This window comes from Gopherus flavomarginatus, chromosome 25, assembly GCF_025201925.1.
Source record: "Gopherus flavomarginatus isolate rGopFla2 chromosome 25, rGopFla2.mat.asm, whole genome shotgun sequence".
NCBI lineage: Eukaryota > Metazoa > Chordata > Testudines > Testudinidae > Gopherus > Gopherus flavomarginatus.
This window is the reverse complement of record NC_066641.1, coordinates 14,269,845-14,284,056: the sequence shown is the minus strand read 5'-3', so window position 1 is coordinate 14,284,056 and position 14,212 is coordinate 14,269,845. Positions and strand designations below refer to the sequence as shown.

At 46.1% G+C, this 14,212-nt stretch overlaps 1 protein-coding gene across 2 annotated transcripts in view; it reads left to right on the top strand.

Moving 5' to 3' along the window:
• KCNH4 (potassium voltage-gated channel subfamily H member 4) overlaps nt 1-14,212 on the top strand; it is a 57,908-nt gene that overhangs the window by 36,906 nt on the left and 6,790 nt on the right. Inside the window, exons 17-19 of one of the 2 annotated variants that reach the window (XM_050934563.1) lie at nt 1,963-2,067; nt 2,688-2,799; nt 4,731-4,835. The exons of the other annotated variant lie outside the window; for it this stretch is intronic. The gene's annotated coding sequence lies outside the window, so the exon portion shown is untranslated. The remainder of the gene's footprint in view (nt 1-1,962; nt 2,068-2,687; nt 2,800-4,730; nt 4,836-14,212) is intronic. 2 annotated transcript variants of the gene reach the window in all.

Here is a 14,212-nt window from a genome sequence, read left to right as displayed (position 1 = left end):
GGGGGTGGGGAGCTCTGAGCAGGTGGTCCTGTCCCCTGGCACCAGGGGGGGTAGGGGGTCCCGCTCCCTGTGAGCTGGGCTGGGGGCTTTGGAGGAGGGGGGCTCTGAGCTGGGGGTGAGGGTGTGATCTGACAAGCAGGGACTGGGCTGGGGTAGGGGTGCTCTGAGCTCAGGAGACCCTGTCTCTCACGTTGTCCTTTTTATTCTCTGCCCCACATGTAAGGTTGTACCCATGGGGTGTGATTGCAGGGAGCTTTGGCCAACCCTCCCTGTCAGGGGTCACCAGAGATTAGCTCAGGCCCAAGGGGTACTGGGGAGTTATTCCCTCTGTAACTTGACTGGGTTCCTAGCTAGCTGGTGTGAGTGTGGAAATGGGGCTGGGGAGCAGCTGAGAGCCTGGCCCGCTTACACAGGTCACCTCTGCTTCCCTGGTCACCTGAGACCAGCTTAGGTGGATGTGGGGAGAAATGGGGTTAGAGCAGTAGGTTAGTTTGGATGAGGCTTACTTCATAATCTTGGGCCTTCTCTCACCCCACCCCCGCACCCTGTACCCAGGACAGCAGCTGCTGGTAACTGACTTATTACCTGAGGGGGAAAGAGAAGCAAACTGAAGTCCGCCCCCTGCCCCATTCATTCTAATGCCTCTCTGGCTATGAACAGTCAGTAACTTCCCCTTGGTCAATGTGTTCCGACTCATGATTCTCTTTGCCCCTGCAAACAGAGCTCTGTGGCCTACCCACCACTAGGGATCTCCCAGATAACTGGATTGGTTAACTGGGTCATGCCATAATCTCTCTCGCTTTCTGGGTACTGGACACGGGTCTGGTCTGACATAGTGTTTCTGAGCGCTAGACTTTCTAGTGTCACATGTATGTGGAGAAGTTGACTGTCATACTATAGGGTTATGGCAGTTGGTGCTGATTTACTATTGGGCAGAAACTTCAAGGCAGGAAATTCTGTCAAAACCGGGGCTTTGAGGAGCCACTTGATCTGGAACAAACACTGGCTTGTGAGGTGGGGTGACTTTCACTTCCAGTCCTGACTTGGACATAAACTTGTAATGTGGCCTTGGAGGAAGGTTGTGTCTTATTCTCTGATGTGGACATGATACTTGGCTCAAAAGACTGGGGGGTGAATCACAGAGAGTGCAAGGAATAAAGGGTCTAACCAAAGAAAACATGGTGTCCTAAAGTAGATTCCTCTAGCTAAAGCTCTTTTATTTAAAGTGTAAATTCCCCATACTGGGATTTCACTTATGTTTTACACCAGCATGTGTCCGACTAACCTTCACAGACCCTTCTTGGTAGGGGCTCATGTGTTGTAGCACACTTCCTGTGGGAGTGTGCTACAAGATATTTTTCTATAGGACAGAATGCAGGTGCTGTCCCTGAGTATCATATCTTGGTTAGATAATAGTGCAATAATCTTAAGAGCAGCCTACTTGCAAGCTGACTGTTAATGTCCCAGTTAGTGTGTGGCAATATGGCGCTTTCTTCAGACTTGACTCTAACCATAGGTGCTGCTTGAGTTACTAGTTACTAGGCTTTTCACATGGGGGGTGGGGATGGGAAGTGCATACGGTGCTGTGACAGGCTTACAGAATGACAACCACCATATCAGCTGTAACTGTTCTGGTTATTTATGAGCAAGTGTTACTGTACTGCATAGTTCTCTACATCTCCTCTACACTGGTGCTTTTGTATGGACATTCTCTAATAGAAATGAGGAGAAATCAATGACTTGTAGCAAAGGTTATTGCACTTCTACTTTCTGAGAGCTTGTATTTCTTAGAAAATTGTCTTGTGTGGGAGACCAAAAAAAAACTGCCCTGGAATTTCAAAAATGGGAGCCTAATGTTAAGTACCAAAAAAGGCACAAAAATGTCAGGTCCCTTATTTCAAGTGTTCAGGACCCAGCAGCTGCTAATGGATTTAGGACCCTAATGTCAGTCTTCTATTTCAGAAAGTCTTGCCCGCTGTGTGTGTTAAGTGAAGGAAGTAGCTGGCATTGGAATTCACAGTTGAATAGTTACCAAGTTGAAGGTGACTTAACACCTTTAGAGGAAAGGTAATACTGCATTTAAACTGCGTGACAGTAGGATCAGACAGACCTCACTAATACACTGAACTGGAACAGAAAACAAAGATGAACGGAGTAAAAATGTGATATTACTAACACTTAAAGGGTACAGGAGCAGTGTTCCTGAGCACTCTTCTGGGCATTAGTGATATGAACTGTCACTGAGGGGACAGGACTCTGAATTCCTGTCTTGTGGCTGTTTCACTTACCTACCTAACTTTTCATTTACAAGTTATGAAAAGTTTGGAAATCAGCGTGTGTGTTGGCAGTGTCTGGTTTGGGATCTTGCAGCATTCATGTATTTTGATTTACCTTTAGGGTGACCAGACAGCAAACGTGAAAAATCAGGACACAAGGTAGGGGGTTATAGAAGCCTATATAAGAGAGACCCCAAAACCAGGACTGTCCCTATCAAATTGAGACATCTGGTCACCCTATTTACCTTTCACCCTATTTACCTTTCACATCTTGTGCCTCTGTAAATGGCTGTTTACAGCTTTGACCTTGATTTAAGTCTTAATGTATAAGGAAAGGGTAGGAAGAGATCACACTGGGACAGTTCGGTTTTAACCTATGCTTCTGTTTCTGGCTTTCTGTTTACAGAAGAGCTCAAAATAATTGAGATGTACTGCTTGTACTAGATCAAATTGGCAGAAGAGACAATGTATCTGAACCTTGGTGCCAAGCTAATAGATCACTTGTGAGCTATTCCTGCTTGAGGTAATTGTATTCCAAACTATTAATCTGCAAGGCCAGGAGTGCTGAGGGGCCTGTTAGTCTGGAATACAGTAGGCCAGGCCCTAACAGGGATTGCTTGAGTTAGTGTGCTCGTGTCTTTGGAACTTCCTGACGATGTACTTGGTTGCTTCTCCTCTGACCATACTCTGGATTGTTCTTTTCAACTTGCAGCTGATAACCAGTGCTTTGGGTGGCCAGACATGGAAGCAGCTATGATTGTTGTGACCTGAATGTGGAATTCTGAGAGCAGTGCATGTAGTCAGCCACCCTGCACCAGGGATCTACTGCACATAGCAACTGAGTGTCCCAGAACTGCAATGTTGAGAAATAACTTGACATTTCTGGGTCACTGAGTAGTTTGACTGGCTGAAATAATCCTGTTTTGGAATCTTGCCGTACATCTTCAGCTACTATTATCTGCCAGAGCCATAAGTCCAAGTGTCTAAATGTTTTTCATCTCTGTTTAAGTCACCCTTCTAGAGAGTGAGCCAATGGCCTACACACTTTTATAGGCTACTCCAAGTTTCCATCCGTGTGCTCCAGAAAATGAGCCAGATATAACCTGTGAGTTTCTGTAGGCATTCTGGGTGGCCTTCAGACAAAGCAAAACTTAAGCAATTTAAAATAAGACACTTGAGTACTTTAAATTGCTAAATTCCAGAGCAATAAAAGGGACAGTCAACTTGGTGTAGGCCTGTAACTTTTTGTGTGGAGGTGCAGGGTGAAGGCTTCCTAATCTCCCCTGTGCGGGGCAAGGCTAATTGAGAAATAAAGCAAAGCTGTCTGGAAATGAAAGTACAATCCAAGTATCTCACAGCAGAGGAGTAACCCTATTCTAAGAATTGCTTCACTTCTAGTAAGAGAAGCTAGAGATGGAAAAGAGCCATCTCCTGTCAGTACATAACTGTTCCCTCTGGATTTAGGCACCAACTTCAGTTCTAGTCAATTACAGTTCAGGTGGGCTTCAGTCTGGGCCAGTCCCCTGACAAATCATCTTGTGGTCTTACAACCTCCTTCATATTAACCATCTTTCTCCCTGCTGCTGTGCTGAAGACCCCAGACAAGTTAAAATGATGATCTAATGAATTATAAAGGAGAGGAGGACAGGTTAAAAAAACAAAAAAAACCACAATGAAGTCCTTTCACATGCAGAGATTAAAACTAGCCACTTTTTTCCTATAATATTGGGTATTAACTTGTAATGATAGAAGCTTACAAAATCCTTTAAGACAAATGACTCCCCATATTTCTAAGAATTATTCTAATGTGTTTCTGCTATCTCCTTGCTCAGTGTGTTAGAAAACAGTGTAGTTGGGCAGTCGTAATGTCAGTTTCTTGTTCATGCCCCTGAGGGGTGGCAGCTTTAGTCACTCTTAGGCAAGCAAGGCCTGTTTGTGGTTTTCAGAGCAACTCCATAAAAATTCCTGGCTACTGCTTGGAAAGTTCATATTGTCTTTGGCTACTACCAGCAATGTCTCTGGGAGCAATTTGGTTTATTTTAAACTCTAAAATAGGTGCCATTTCCTGTTAATGAGCTGGAATGACTGCATGAATCCATAAAAGAATCTGATTGGTGTCTCTGGTGTCTCATCCTTGTTTTACGTTGTAGCGCTCCATGCAGCGAGTTGTTGAGGGTGTGAAGATGTCTTCCCAACACACCTTTTCAAGAATGTGTCTATAGGACACTAACACTTGAGCATGCTGCTACCTTGCTGTGCTGCTCAGCATCACTCATGTAACCCCTCCACTAACAAAGGAGTGGGGAGCTCTCCAGTCCTGGTTCAGAAGTAGGCAGAGTGATCCTTTGCATGGAAGAGTTCCTGTTAGAAGTGGACTGGTCTCCTCTGTTACTGAGCTAAGCATTTTCTTTCCCCACCACCTCTTATGTTCTCATGTTCGCTGCCAATGTACAGACACCGTGAGAGCAGCAAGCTGAAGGTCCTTGTGGGGAAGGCACTGGCCTTGGGTGTGGACTCCTGGATTCAAGTGCTAGCTGATGCAGACTCTGTTCATCTCAAGTAAGCCACTTCATCTAGCTGAGCCTCCCTTCCCTTCTGTAGAATGGCGCTAATGCTGCCCTACATCACAGATGTCTAAGGAGACGGTCACAATATATGTGGGGTGAACAAAGATTAGAGATGGCAGATCATAGTAGACTGAGTGATTCTGCCTTCAGGAGCTTACACTGTGAGAAACTCTCATCCTTAGCAAGAGCTCTCTGTGCTCCCAGAACCACGCTATGTGCTCTATGTATGTTTGGAAAGAGATCCTTTCCCAGAGGGTTTTACCCTCTACCCAGATAACAGAAGAGGGAAGAAGACACTGCACAATCCTTTCTTTGGCTTGTGACACTACTTTTTACCATATTCTTATAGCACTTAATGGGGAAGTGCCATCCCCTTACACTTGAGATCTTGTTAGTGAGGGTGTTAGCAAAAGTGGTTTGAATGGAATCCGAGCGTTGTCCCTGGGGGTGACAGATGAGCCAAGTACAGGGCTTAGCCAAAGCAATATTACAAAACTTGCTTCTCTAGCTGCCTTCCATCACTTTGATCTAGTCTGTCATCCCAGTTTGCATTGCTGTAGTAGTGTAAGCAAAAATGCTGTGCTTGGGTGCCATTAGTGAGACTGCAGTGTCTAATAATATCCTTGTCACCTTCCTTATGTGCTAGTAACGCGCACAGACACGGTACCTCAGCCTGTTCTAATTGTATGTTTCTCAGTTCAGCCATGGTGATCTGCTAGGGCAGTATCAGCTGTTTCTAAAGCATTAGTCAGACTGTTCAGCTAAATTAAAGCCCCAACCAGAGCAGCTATTAACTTCCTGTGAATCTTATAGAGCTGGTATGACCCCGTCTTGGTCACTTTCATGGTCGGATTAAAATCTTACTTAACTGCTGTGCTTTGTCAGAAGTAAGCTGATGCGTTTAACAGTACTTGATCCTAGCAGGTACTAGCATCCTATAACTTTTCAATTTCCTTCTCCCTTTCTTATGTTAAGTCTGCTTATTATGGGGGGGTGGCTGATTGAACCCTGCAAGCCTTAGGTGTGGTCTAATAAGATAAGAATTTTTCCTTTCATGGATCAGCAAGGAATTCATGTGCATAGTTCTTCGTACTTCATTTTCACCATATTGCTCCCAATCCATGGGAGCTTTACAAGCACCCTTCTTGCCATGGTGAGGGGAGTGTTTTCCTCAACTAGACTGAATTTTAAGGGGGAAGGACTGAGGTTAAATGATGTACCCAGCACCACACACAGCCAGTGGAGCAGAAATTGTCCAGCTGACTGCAGACTGATAGCACTGCATCAGTTACACCTGGTTCACATTTTAAAGATCTGTTTTCACAACCATGAGTGCAATGAGGGCTCTAATCTGTGGTAGTGGTTGGATTCCATAGCTACAGAACGCAGCATCTTGTCTTAAACATGCCCCATTGGCTGTCACCACTATAACACCACAATCTCTAGGTACCTCTGAACATAACAAATAGTGATCTTTTCTACTTGGCTTTTTAGTGTGCTTACCACACCCATGAGCCCCATTAAAGAACATGCCTCCGGTTACTGAAACTGGTAGATGTTACTTTGCTTTTACCTGGGGAGATTTAACCTTAATAGCAGTGAGCCAACTAACAGAGTAAAAAATAGCCAACTAGTTCAAATCCTTGTTTAAGGACTTTCCCCATTCTCTCTTCTTGAGACCTAGATAAAGATCAGAAGTGATGATTGCAATGTAACTAAATTGCCAGATACTATAATCCTGTCATGGATCTTGGGTATGTGGCAGGGTTTGAGTTGATCGGATTGAATATCCTGAGTTCCCCTGTCTTACTGCAGACTTAACTTGTGTAATTACCTTCCAAAGTATCAACATAGGGGTAGTGGAGGTGCTGGACTCTTCACCTTCTGTTTGTTGGGTTTAAAAACTTTGTGTTTAATCTGTGTGAAGACACTAACATAACACCCCACCACTGACAATTCCAAACAGATACACATTGTCTTGGAGCCCTGGTTACAAAACCTAGCACCATCGGAGTTAAGTTTCTGTGAATTGTTTAAGCTGAAGTGAATACTACAGCTTCCATCTTCATGTCAAAAAGTCAATGCTAAGAGTGTTTAAATCCATTCTCTACACAAGGTGTTGATACAAATGACTCAAACACCCACCTTCCTTGTTGGATGAGAAACTTGTGTTGTAGCATCAGTGGCTTGATTCTCCTCCTTCCCCCCCGGAACAGTTGAACTAAAGAACAGAAATGCTTTTCTACATGAGCTGTTCTTGGAAACAGTAGAATAGGCAGAAGTGGCTTTAGTGACTGCTCTATGAAATGACAACTCTGAAAACATTAGATCAGCTTTAATTTCTCAGGTGCGAATACACTGATTAGGGAGGATACTTCATACTGCGTGCTCAGGATGTCTAACTGGTTCCCAAATGCCAGCTGCAGACTGCTCAGCAGATGTGCTCCAATCAGCTGTAACAATCGGAGTGGCCTGCAGACAACTCACAATTTGAGTTAAACTGTTTTGATAAAGTGCAGAGTTCTTAAATCCACTACTGGGGGAAGGGAGCTCTCTTCTCCCCGTATAAGTGTCTTTTTGGCCAGGAAAAAGACTCCCTACATACAAAGGGAATGTCAGTGTCAAACGTTAGGTATTCCTTGTAACACTAGTAAGCAGGACACTTTTAAACAGCGAGTCCGTTCCTGGTGTCCCTTGATCAGTCCCTGATGCCTTGTTCTAGCTCTACAGAGTCTTTCCAGAAACTCTCCAAGGGAGTCAGACAACCCAGAGTCTCTCTGGACAGGATTTATACCCACTTTGCGGAAGTGAAGTGACTCATCCAGGACAATTCAGTGACTGGCGGAGCTGGGAACAGAACCTCTTGCCATAGGGTTGGAAGAAAATCCAGCAGAAGGCTCAGCCTTAGCCAGAACTGTGGCTGTACAAGTCCTCAGGGCACAGTCGCTCTGGTCACTGCTTGTTGCTGATTAAAGTCTTGTGCATGTTTTTTACTTGACTTCAGTTGTGCAAGTTCTGATAATTCCCTTGCCATGTACGGATATCACTGAGCTAAACTGGCACACTCAGACTGGTACTAGACAGGAAATACCTGACACTTTCCTGAGCCCTGTTATAATGTTCTGACTTAGGCCCTGCCTCCCAGCTTTGCCAGCTGGTGGTAAAGCAGGAAGATACCTTGGTTAGCAGATGAGTTTGTGCTTTACTGGGCAGTCAATGGCTAGCTTGAGAATATCAGTCAAGGAAAAACAAGAGTTGTCACTGTAGTCAGTGCATTCTGGATCTTGGGAAGCTGTAACACCGTAACTTTCCCTTCCTATACTATCTGTCTGACATAGTTAGTTATTCTTAAGAAACTGAGTTTTAGGCTCTCTGTAGCCTTGTCTCACTAGCATTGCCTGTTCAGATATTAGCAGCTCAGTTCTCGACTGACTTTCCTCTTTGTGGGTTTGCCTTGCAGTGAGAAGATTGTGTTAATGAAGCTGAATGACTTCAGGAGACAGCAGCTCCATTAGCTTGAATGCTGCTTAAATTGTTTGCCTCAATTGAATCACTTAGTAAAGCTTCTGCTGGGAGACGCTCCCAGGAGCCTGGCTAGAATTCTTATTCTGCTCCGCACAAACTCTTCTCTTGGCAGAACAGATCAGCTTGATACATGTGTGAATGTGCCATGTGCAAACTGGGAGACAGATGGTATGTTCTGCGTTGGTGCTCAGCAAAAGCTGCATATCCTGCAGGTTATTCACAGAACTTCAGAAGTGACAGATCTAGACTTTCTCAGTGGCCTTTCAAAGGCAAACTTGTTTCCCTTCTCTTGAGAGAACAGCCAGGTGTTGTTCTGGGGTAGCCATGCCTCTAACTGTATTTCTGTTGAAAGACTACCTCTTCCTTTTCAGAATGGAAGCACTTTTAAAATCCAGTTGGCAGTTCCAGTTCTCCTGGGTAAGGTAGATGTACTTTGAAACTCTAGCATGACTTGTGCCAGCACAGTAGCAATGTGCTACTCCTTGACTTGTGATTTGAGCCCCTGGATTAGAACCCTGACAGGGCACTAGTTCAGTGGACACGAGGCCTCCTCATTGGCTACAGCCCTCCCCAGGCGTGTTCCTTCCCTTAGCTTGCAGAGGGAAGTGCAGGTTGTGGCTGTAGAAATTGTGACGACTTGTGCAAAGCTGTTCAGGAGCTGCTGTGGGCTCGGGATAGGATATCTGGGAGAGGAAAGTCCTAAGCGTGTCCATATGGTGCACATCATGCTGTTAGCTGGATCAAATCTCGTATGGTAAGATGACAGTTATGGCTTTCCTCTTGCAAGACTAGCTTCTCAAGTAGCTCATCGGGTTTTTGGCTGGGGGAGTGTTCAATCAAAGGGCTCTGTGCCTCCAAGTCAGGTAGCTAAGCATGTGTCCTACTGCATGAAGTGTGTACTTCAATGCCATGGTAACCAAGCCCCTCGGAGTCTGGAGAAAAGCGTGGGCAGGGGGTAGGTCAGAACACATCTAACCAGTGGTCTTTAAACAACCTTTAGACAGAAATCTGCTTTTGTACCAAGGCTTTAGCCTTGCCCTTCCCCAGCAGACTGCTCCTCGAGGGCCTGCTTGTGAATGCTGACACCTTGATTAGGGGAAGAAAATAGTTGTTAAATGCCTAATACACAGGCTTTGCAAAGGCAAAGGAGTTTGCTGGGGTGGGGGTGGGGGTACACTGTACTCACCTTGGGAGAGAACGAGTGTGCCTCTATTGGGCTTAGGTGAAGCAAAACTTACTTGTCACTAACTCCAAGGGGTCCCTGCCAAGGAATTCAGGCAGCATCTCCAGTAGTTGACAGTCTGCGTAGGTCTTTGGGGCTTTTCCTTGAGTGGTTGTCACCTGAGCAGAGTGTGGCTATTTGCATCACTTGCTGCAGATGCAGTCCTCTGTCTTTGTGCACAGGCTCCGCTGTTCAGTATAGCCCTCTCCAGTGATGGGTGGTGGGCCCGCTGCCGCAAAGAGGTCAATGCACTGAGGGTTTGGCTACACTCGAAACTCCAGAGTGCTGCCATGGGAGCGCTCCCGCAGCAGCGTTTTGAAGTGTGAGTGTGGTCGCAGTGCCAGCGCTGGGAGAGAGCTCTCCCAGCGCTGCAAGTACTCCACCTCCCTGTGGGGATTAGCTTGTAGTGCTGGGAGCCGCGCTCCCAGCGCTGGGGCAGTGTTTACACTGAGGCTTTGCAGCGCTGTAACTTGCTGTGCTCGGGGGGGGGGGGGGTGTTTTTTTCACACCCCTGAGCGAGAAAGTTGCAGTGCTGTAAAGCGCCAGTGTAGCCAAGGCCTCGGTGGATCATGCAGAGCTGTTCTGCCAAGCTATTCCTCAGAGTAAATTAATGCAAGCAGAAACTGAGCCACTAACTTGGTTGTCAAAGGGGTCCATAAAGCCTTAGGATTCATATGAGCTTGCATGGGAGCCTGGCTATAGTAGGTTATGTCTACATGGCAGTTAAACTCATTCCTGGGCTGTGACAGCTGACTCGGGCTCATGGGTCTCAGGTGAAGAGGCTGTTTAATTGGAGTGCAGACATCCAGGCTCAGGCTAAAGCCTGGGTTCTAGGATCCTGTGGGATGGGAGGATCCCAGAGCTTGGGCTGCAGCCCAGGTCAGATGTCGACACGACTGTTAATTGCAGTGTAGCTGGAATTGGAGCCAGCTGGAACAGGCAAGACACAGGTGTCTGTCTGCAGTGTAGACATGCCTGTAGTGTACATCTGCCTGTGCTTTGAGCTGCAATCAGATGTCATGTATTAAGGCTGGTGGGCTTGAGTGTAGCAGAAGTGGCTTGCTCACCCTGATATAGGAAGTAAGGCCTGCTGAGTAATTTAGGCTATCAGCAAATCACTTCACCCTCTTCCCGGATGTGAAATTGGGAACCCTTCTCAGGGAGGGGTGTCCCTGGTGCTCTGATCTGTGCTGTCTGCTGTGGGTTACTGGTTAATTTTTAAGGTGCTGTTAGACACTTAAAGCTCTCCATGGCCTCTGTTCTGCCTGTTTGAGACCACCTCTTCCCATTCCATACATCCACAGCTCAGGTTACAGCAGGTGCTCAGATCTGGAGTTTCCCAGATCCAGACCTGGCTCGGTGGGAAGGGCTGTTGGCTTTGGAACTTCTCCCTTGGTCTGCATGAGCCCAGTGTGTCAACTTTCAGAGCAAGTTGCAAGGCTCCACTTGATGGGGAAAGCGGCTTACCATGGAGGCTGCTACTGGCTGTGCTTTTAAACAATTGTCAGCGTGCCTAGGTACTAGGATAGTAACTTATTTGCCAGATCTCTAAAATCAGTATAACCTGCCTTGTGCTGCTGCAGTTCGGCAGTATTTTTCTTCTAAACTGAAATGCCCCAAGAGCTCAGGTACCGTAAATAGGGCAGAATAAAGAAACGCTGCAGCCCAGTGTCCTGTTGAGATGCTCCCAGCAGAAATCTAGCCTGGTTACCCAACACTGACACCCAGAATCCCTGAACTTCTCCTTGCTTCACGTTTTATGCCCTACATTGTTCACCTCATCTCAAAGGAGCAGTGAAGGAAACAGCAGAATTGTCCAAAGCTGAGTGTTCTGAGCTGGCAAACGTTGTACAAATCTTTGGCAAACACCAGATAGAACAACTAGAGCTTCTTAGACTAGAGCTTCCATAGTGAATTATAATCAGTTTCTCAGACACTCCATTGGTCACGTCTAATTTCATGGCCATTGAAACTTTGTTGTCCAGCAATACCCTTCTAGGGCTTGCAGCATGCGGCTAACAATTGGGCTAATGCATTGGGCCCCTAACAAGCCCTTCATAGCAAATGTAAAGCCGAAAGCTTATTTACAGTGCTCCTCTGCTTATTTCTTCCTCTGTATCGGTCCAGCTCCCTGTGCTGAGCCTACCCAGCGACAGTGACACTGAAGGGTAGGAGGGGCAGGAGGTCGAGAGAGCGACGTGAAGTCATCTCTAAGGCATTGTCCGACTAGCCAGCTAAGACGTTGGTTTAAATTACAATTCCTGCTATAAATTGTTGCAATAATTAATGTCTGCAAAACCATTTTGAATAAGATAGTGATCTTGTAAATGAAACTCCACTCTGAAGGCTGAGTGGCAAGATGCTGTCTGAAGCTCTTCGTTACTAGTCTCTCTAACGAAGAGTGGCAGACAGCAGCTGTGGCAGGCAAGGCTGAGGACTGAACAGAGCTGGATGCTATAGCAGCATCAGTGATGGGCTGAATCATTATAAACTGCTAGGCAGGGTCTCTGGTAATAAACCTCTATCCCTTGCCTCAAAGCCAACAGGGCTGCTGGAAGGGGTTTCTGTATCACAGCCTGTAGTTATGTAAGAGCTGTGAGTCATCCAGCAGGAGCGCACACCTTGCCCAATGGGGAGCTCTACAGCAGCGCAAGGAACACAAAGGTACAAGATTGTGCCTGAACCTCATGTGACCTCCAACTTCTGGGTTCTCTAACTCTGAACTCTAGTTTCCAGCACCTGTATGGTATGAACCTAACTGCATATTCATCAGTCCTGAGTGCTTGACCAATTGATTTAGGGTAGTTGCAGTCGGATGCTATTCCTGCTCTGCCGAAGTCCCAAACTGCAGCACTTGGCTTTCACCGGAGAGTCCAGTTTTCCTCTACCCCCAAACAAAACTAGTCTTAAATCAGCAAGAAGTGTCTGAAGATGGCCTGGTGCTCCCTGCAGCTCTTGGTAGAAGTCTGCTAAATATCTTTGCCTCAGGCTTGATTCTTGGAACTTCTGTTTTAGGGTTCAGTCCTTGAATCTTTTGGCAAAACTTACTGGAGGCTGCTGTCACCACAAACTTTGGGCAGGTACATGGACAACATGTTCTCTCTTGGCTTCACTTCAGTCTGTCCCCTTACTGAAAAGGGATTCACTTCTGTGCATTCAGATTTGATGTGTAAAAATAACTTGCTTGTATCAGGTCCTAAAGTGTTGCTCCCCTGTATTCCGAACCCCACCTTCCCATAGTATCAGTTTCTAGTTGTCTGTTCCAGTGTGGCACAACAGGCACAGACTGCCTCGGCTCACCCCCTTACGCTTCCCTGGCTTGCCTCTGCCCACTGGCAGGCTTGGCAGTCTGCAGCTCAGCTTGTACTTCCCTTTCATTCGTGTCCCAGCTACACTGTTAGCGTCTGTGGCCTGCCTCTCCTAGCTGATACACCCCTGGTAGTGAGACATATGTTGTTAAACCAAAAAGTACCATTGCAACAATTTTGGCTTGTGGTAAAATGGAGACCAGAAAATAGCTATTAACACTAATAGAACAAATGACAAATGATAATGACTTGTAATGCAAGTTGCTATCTGGTAGATATCCCTGGCTAGGCAGTCTCATTTTCCCTTAAAGTGTGTGTGGTTTGTTTTGCCCCGTTAGTCTGTATTCTGAAATCTCACTAGTTGGAATAGGTCCTGACCAAGATTGCAGAGGTTTTCCTCTGAACTTCTCCTGGGCCAGCCTTTCTCTGATCAGCTGAATAGCAAGCTGTTACTTCTGTGCAAGGGAGGGGATTACTGACAGTGAGAAGCTAAAGATCCAGAAATCCTCTGGAAGTGGTAACTTGAGGCAAGGGGTGGGATTCCTCTTCTTAACCAGTCTCTGCGGTTCCCTTATGGAAGGAGGCATCTGCATGCAGACTGGATGGTAGGAGTCTGAACCAGGCACTGACATGCAGGTCTTAGTTCAAACTCTATAATGAGAAAAACAGACTTCAGAAATAAACTCCTGTTCCAGCAAGTGTAACTGAGGACTCCAATCTAATTGTATGGGGGCATGAGTCCATCAGCCCTCAAGAATGCCTGCTTGACTGGCTGGGGACTCGAACTTCCACACTAGCTGGAGTAGGGACCACTCACTATGTGTGGTATGAACATACCCTAAAGCTGAGATGAGAATTGGCAGCCTGTCTGTCATGCCACCCCATGTCCCAGCACACCTACTTAGTTTAAAGTTATCCGTCTTTCAGCTGAGAACTATTGACCCAAAGCACCACTGTCCATTCACTTGCAGATGTTCGTGCAAAAGGTTTGTAAAATAAAGATGCTTTTGTGACTGGCAGGAGCTGATCTGAAGCAGGGCATAGTGTGGACGTAGCTGCTGAGCTTCCATACGCTTACTGATGTTAGACCATGCGTCACAGCACATCTTGTGAGAGCAGAACTGCACCCATATTTGGCACATGCACAAACTGAACACTGCTATTTTTATTGTGACTAATTATATAAACTGTCTTCTGTCTGTAATCCGTTAGCTGCTTGTTCTGCTTTAAGCCTTTGCCAACTGTTTAATTCCAAATGTTTTTATACCTAGTTGTAGGCCGGAAGACATCGAATAGACTTAAAGCCAAGCAAGA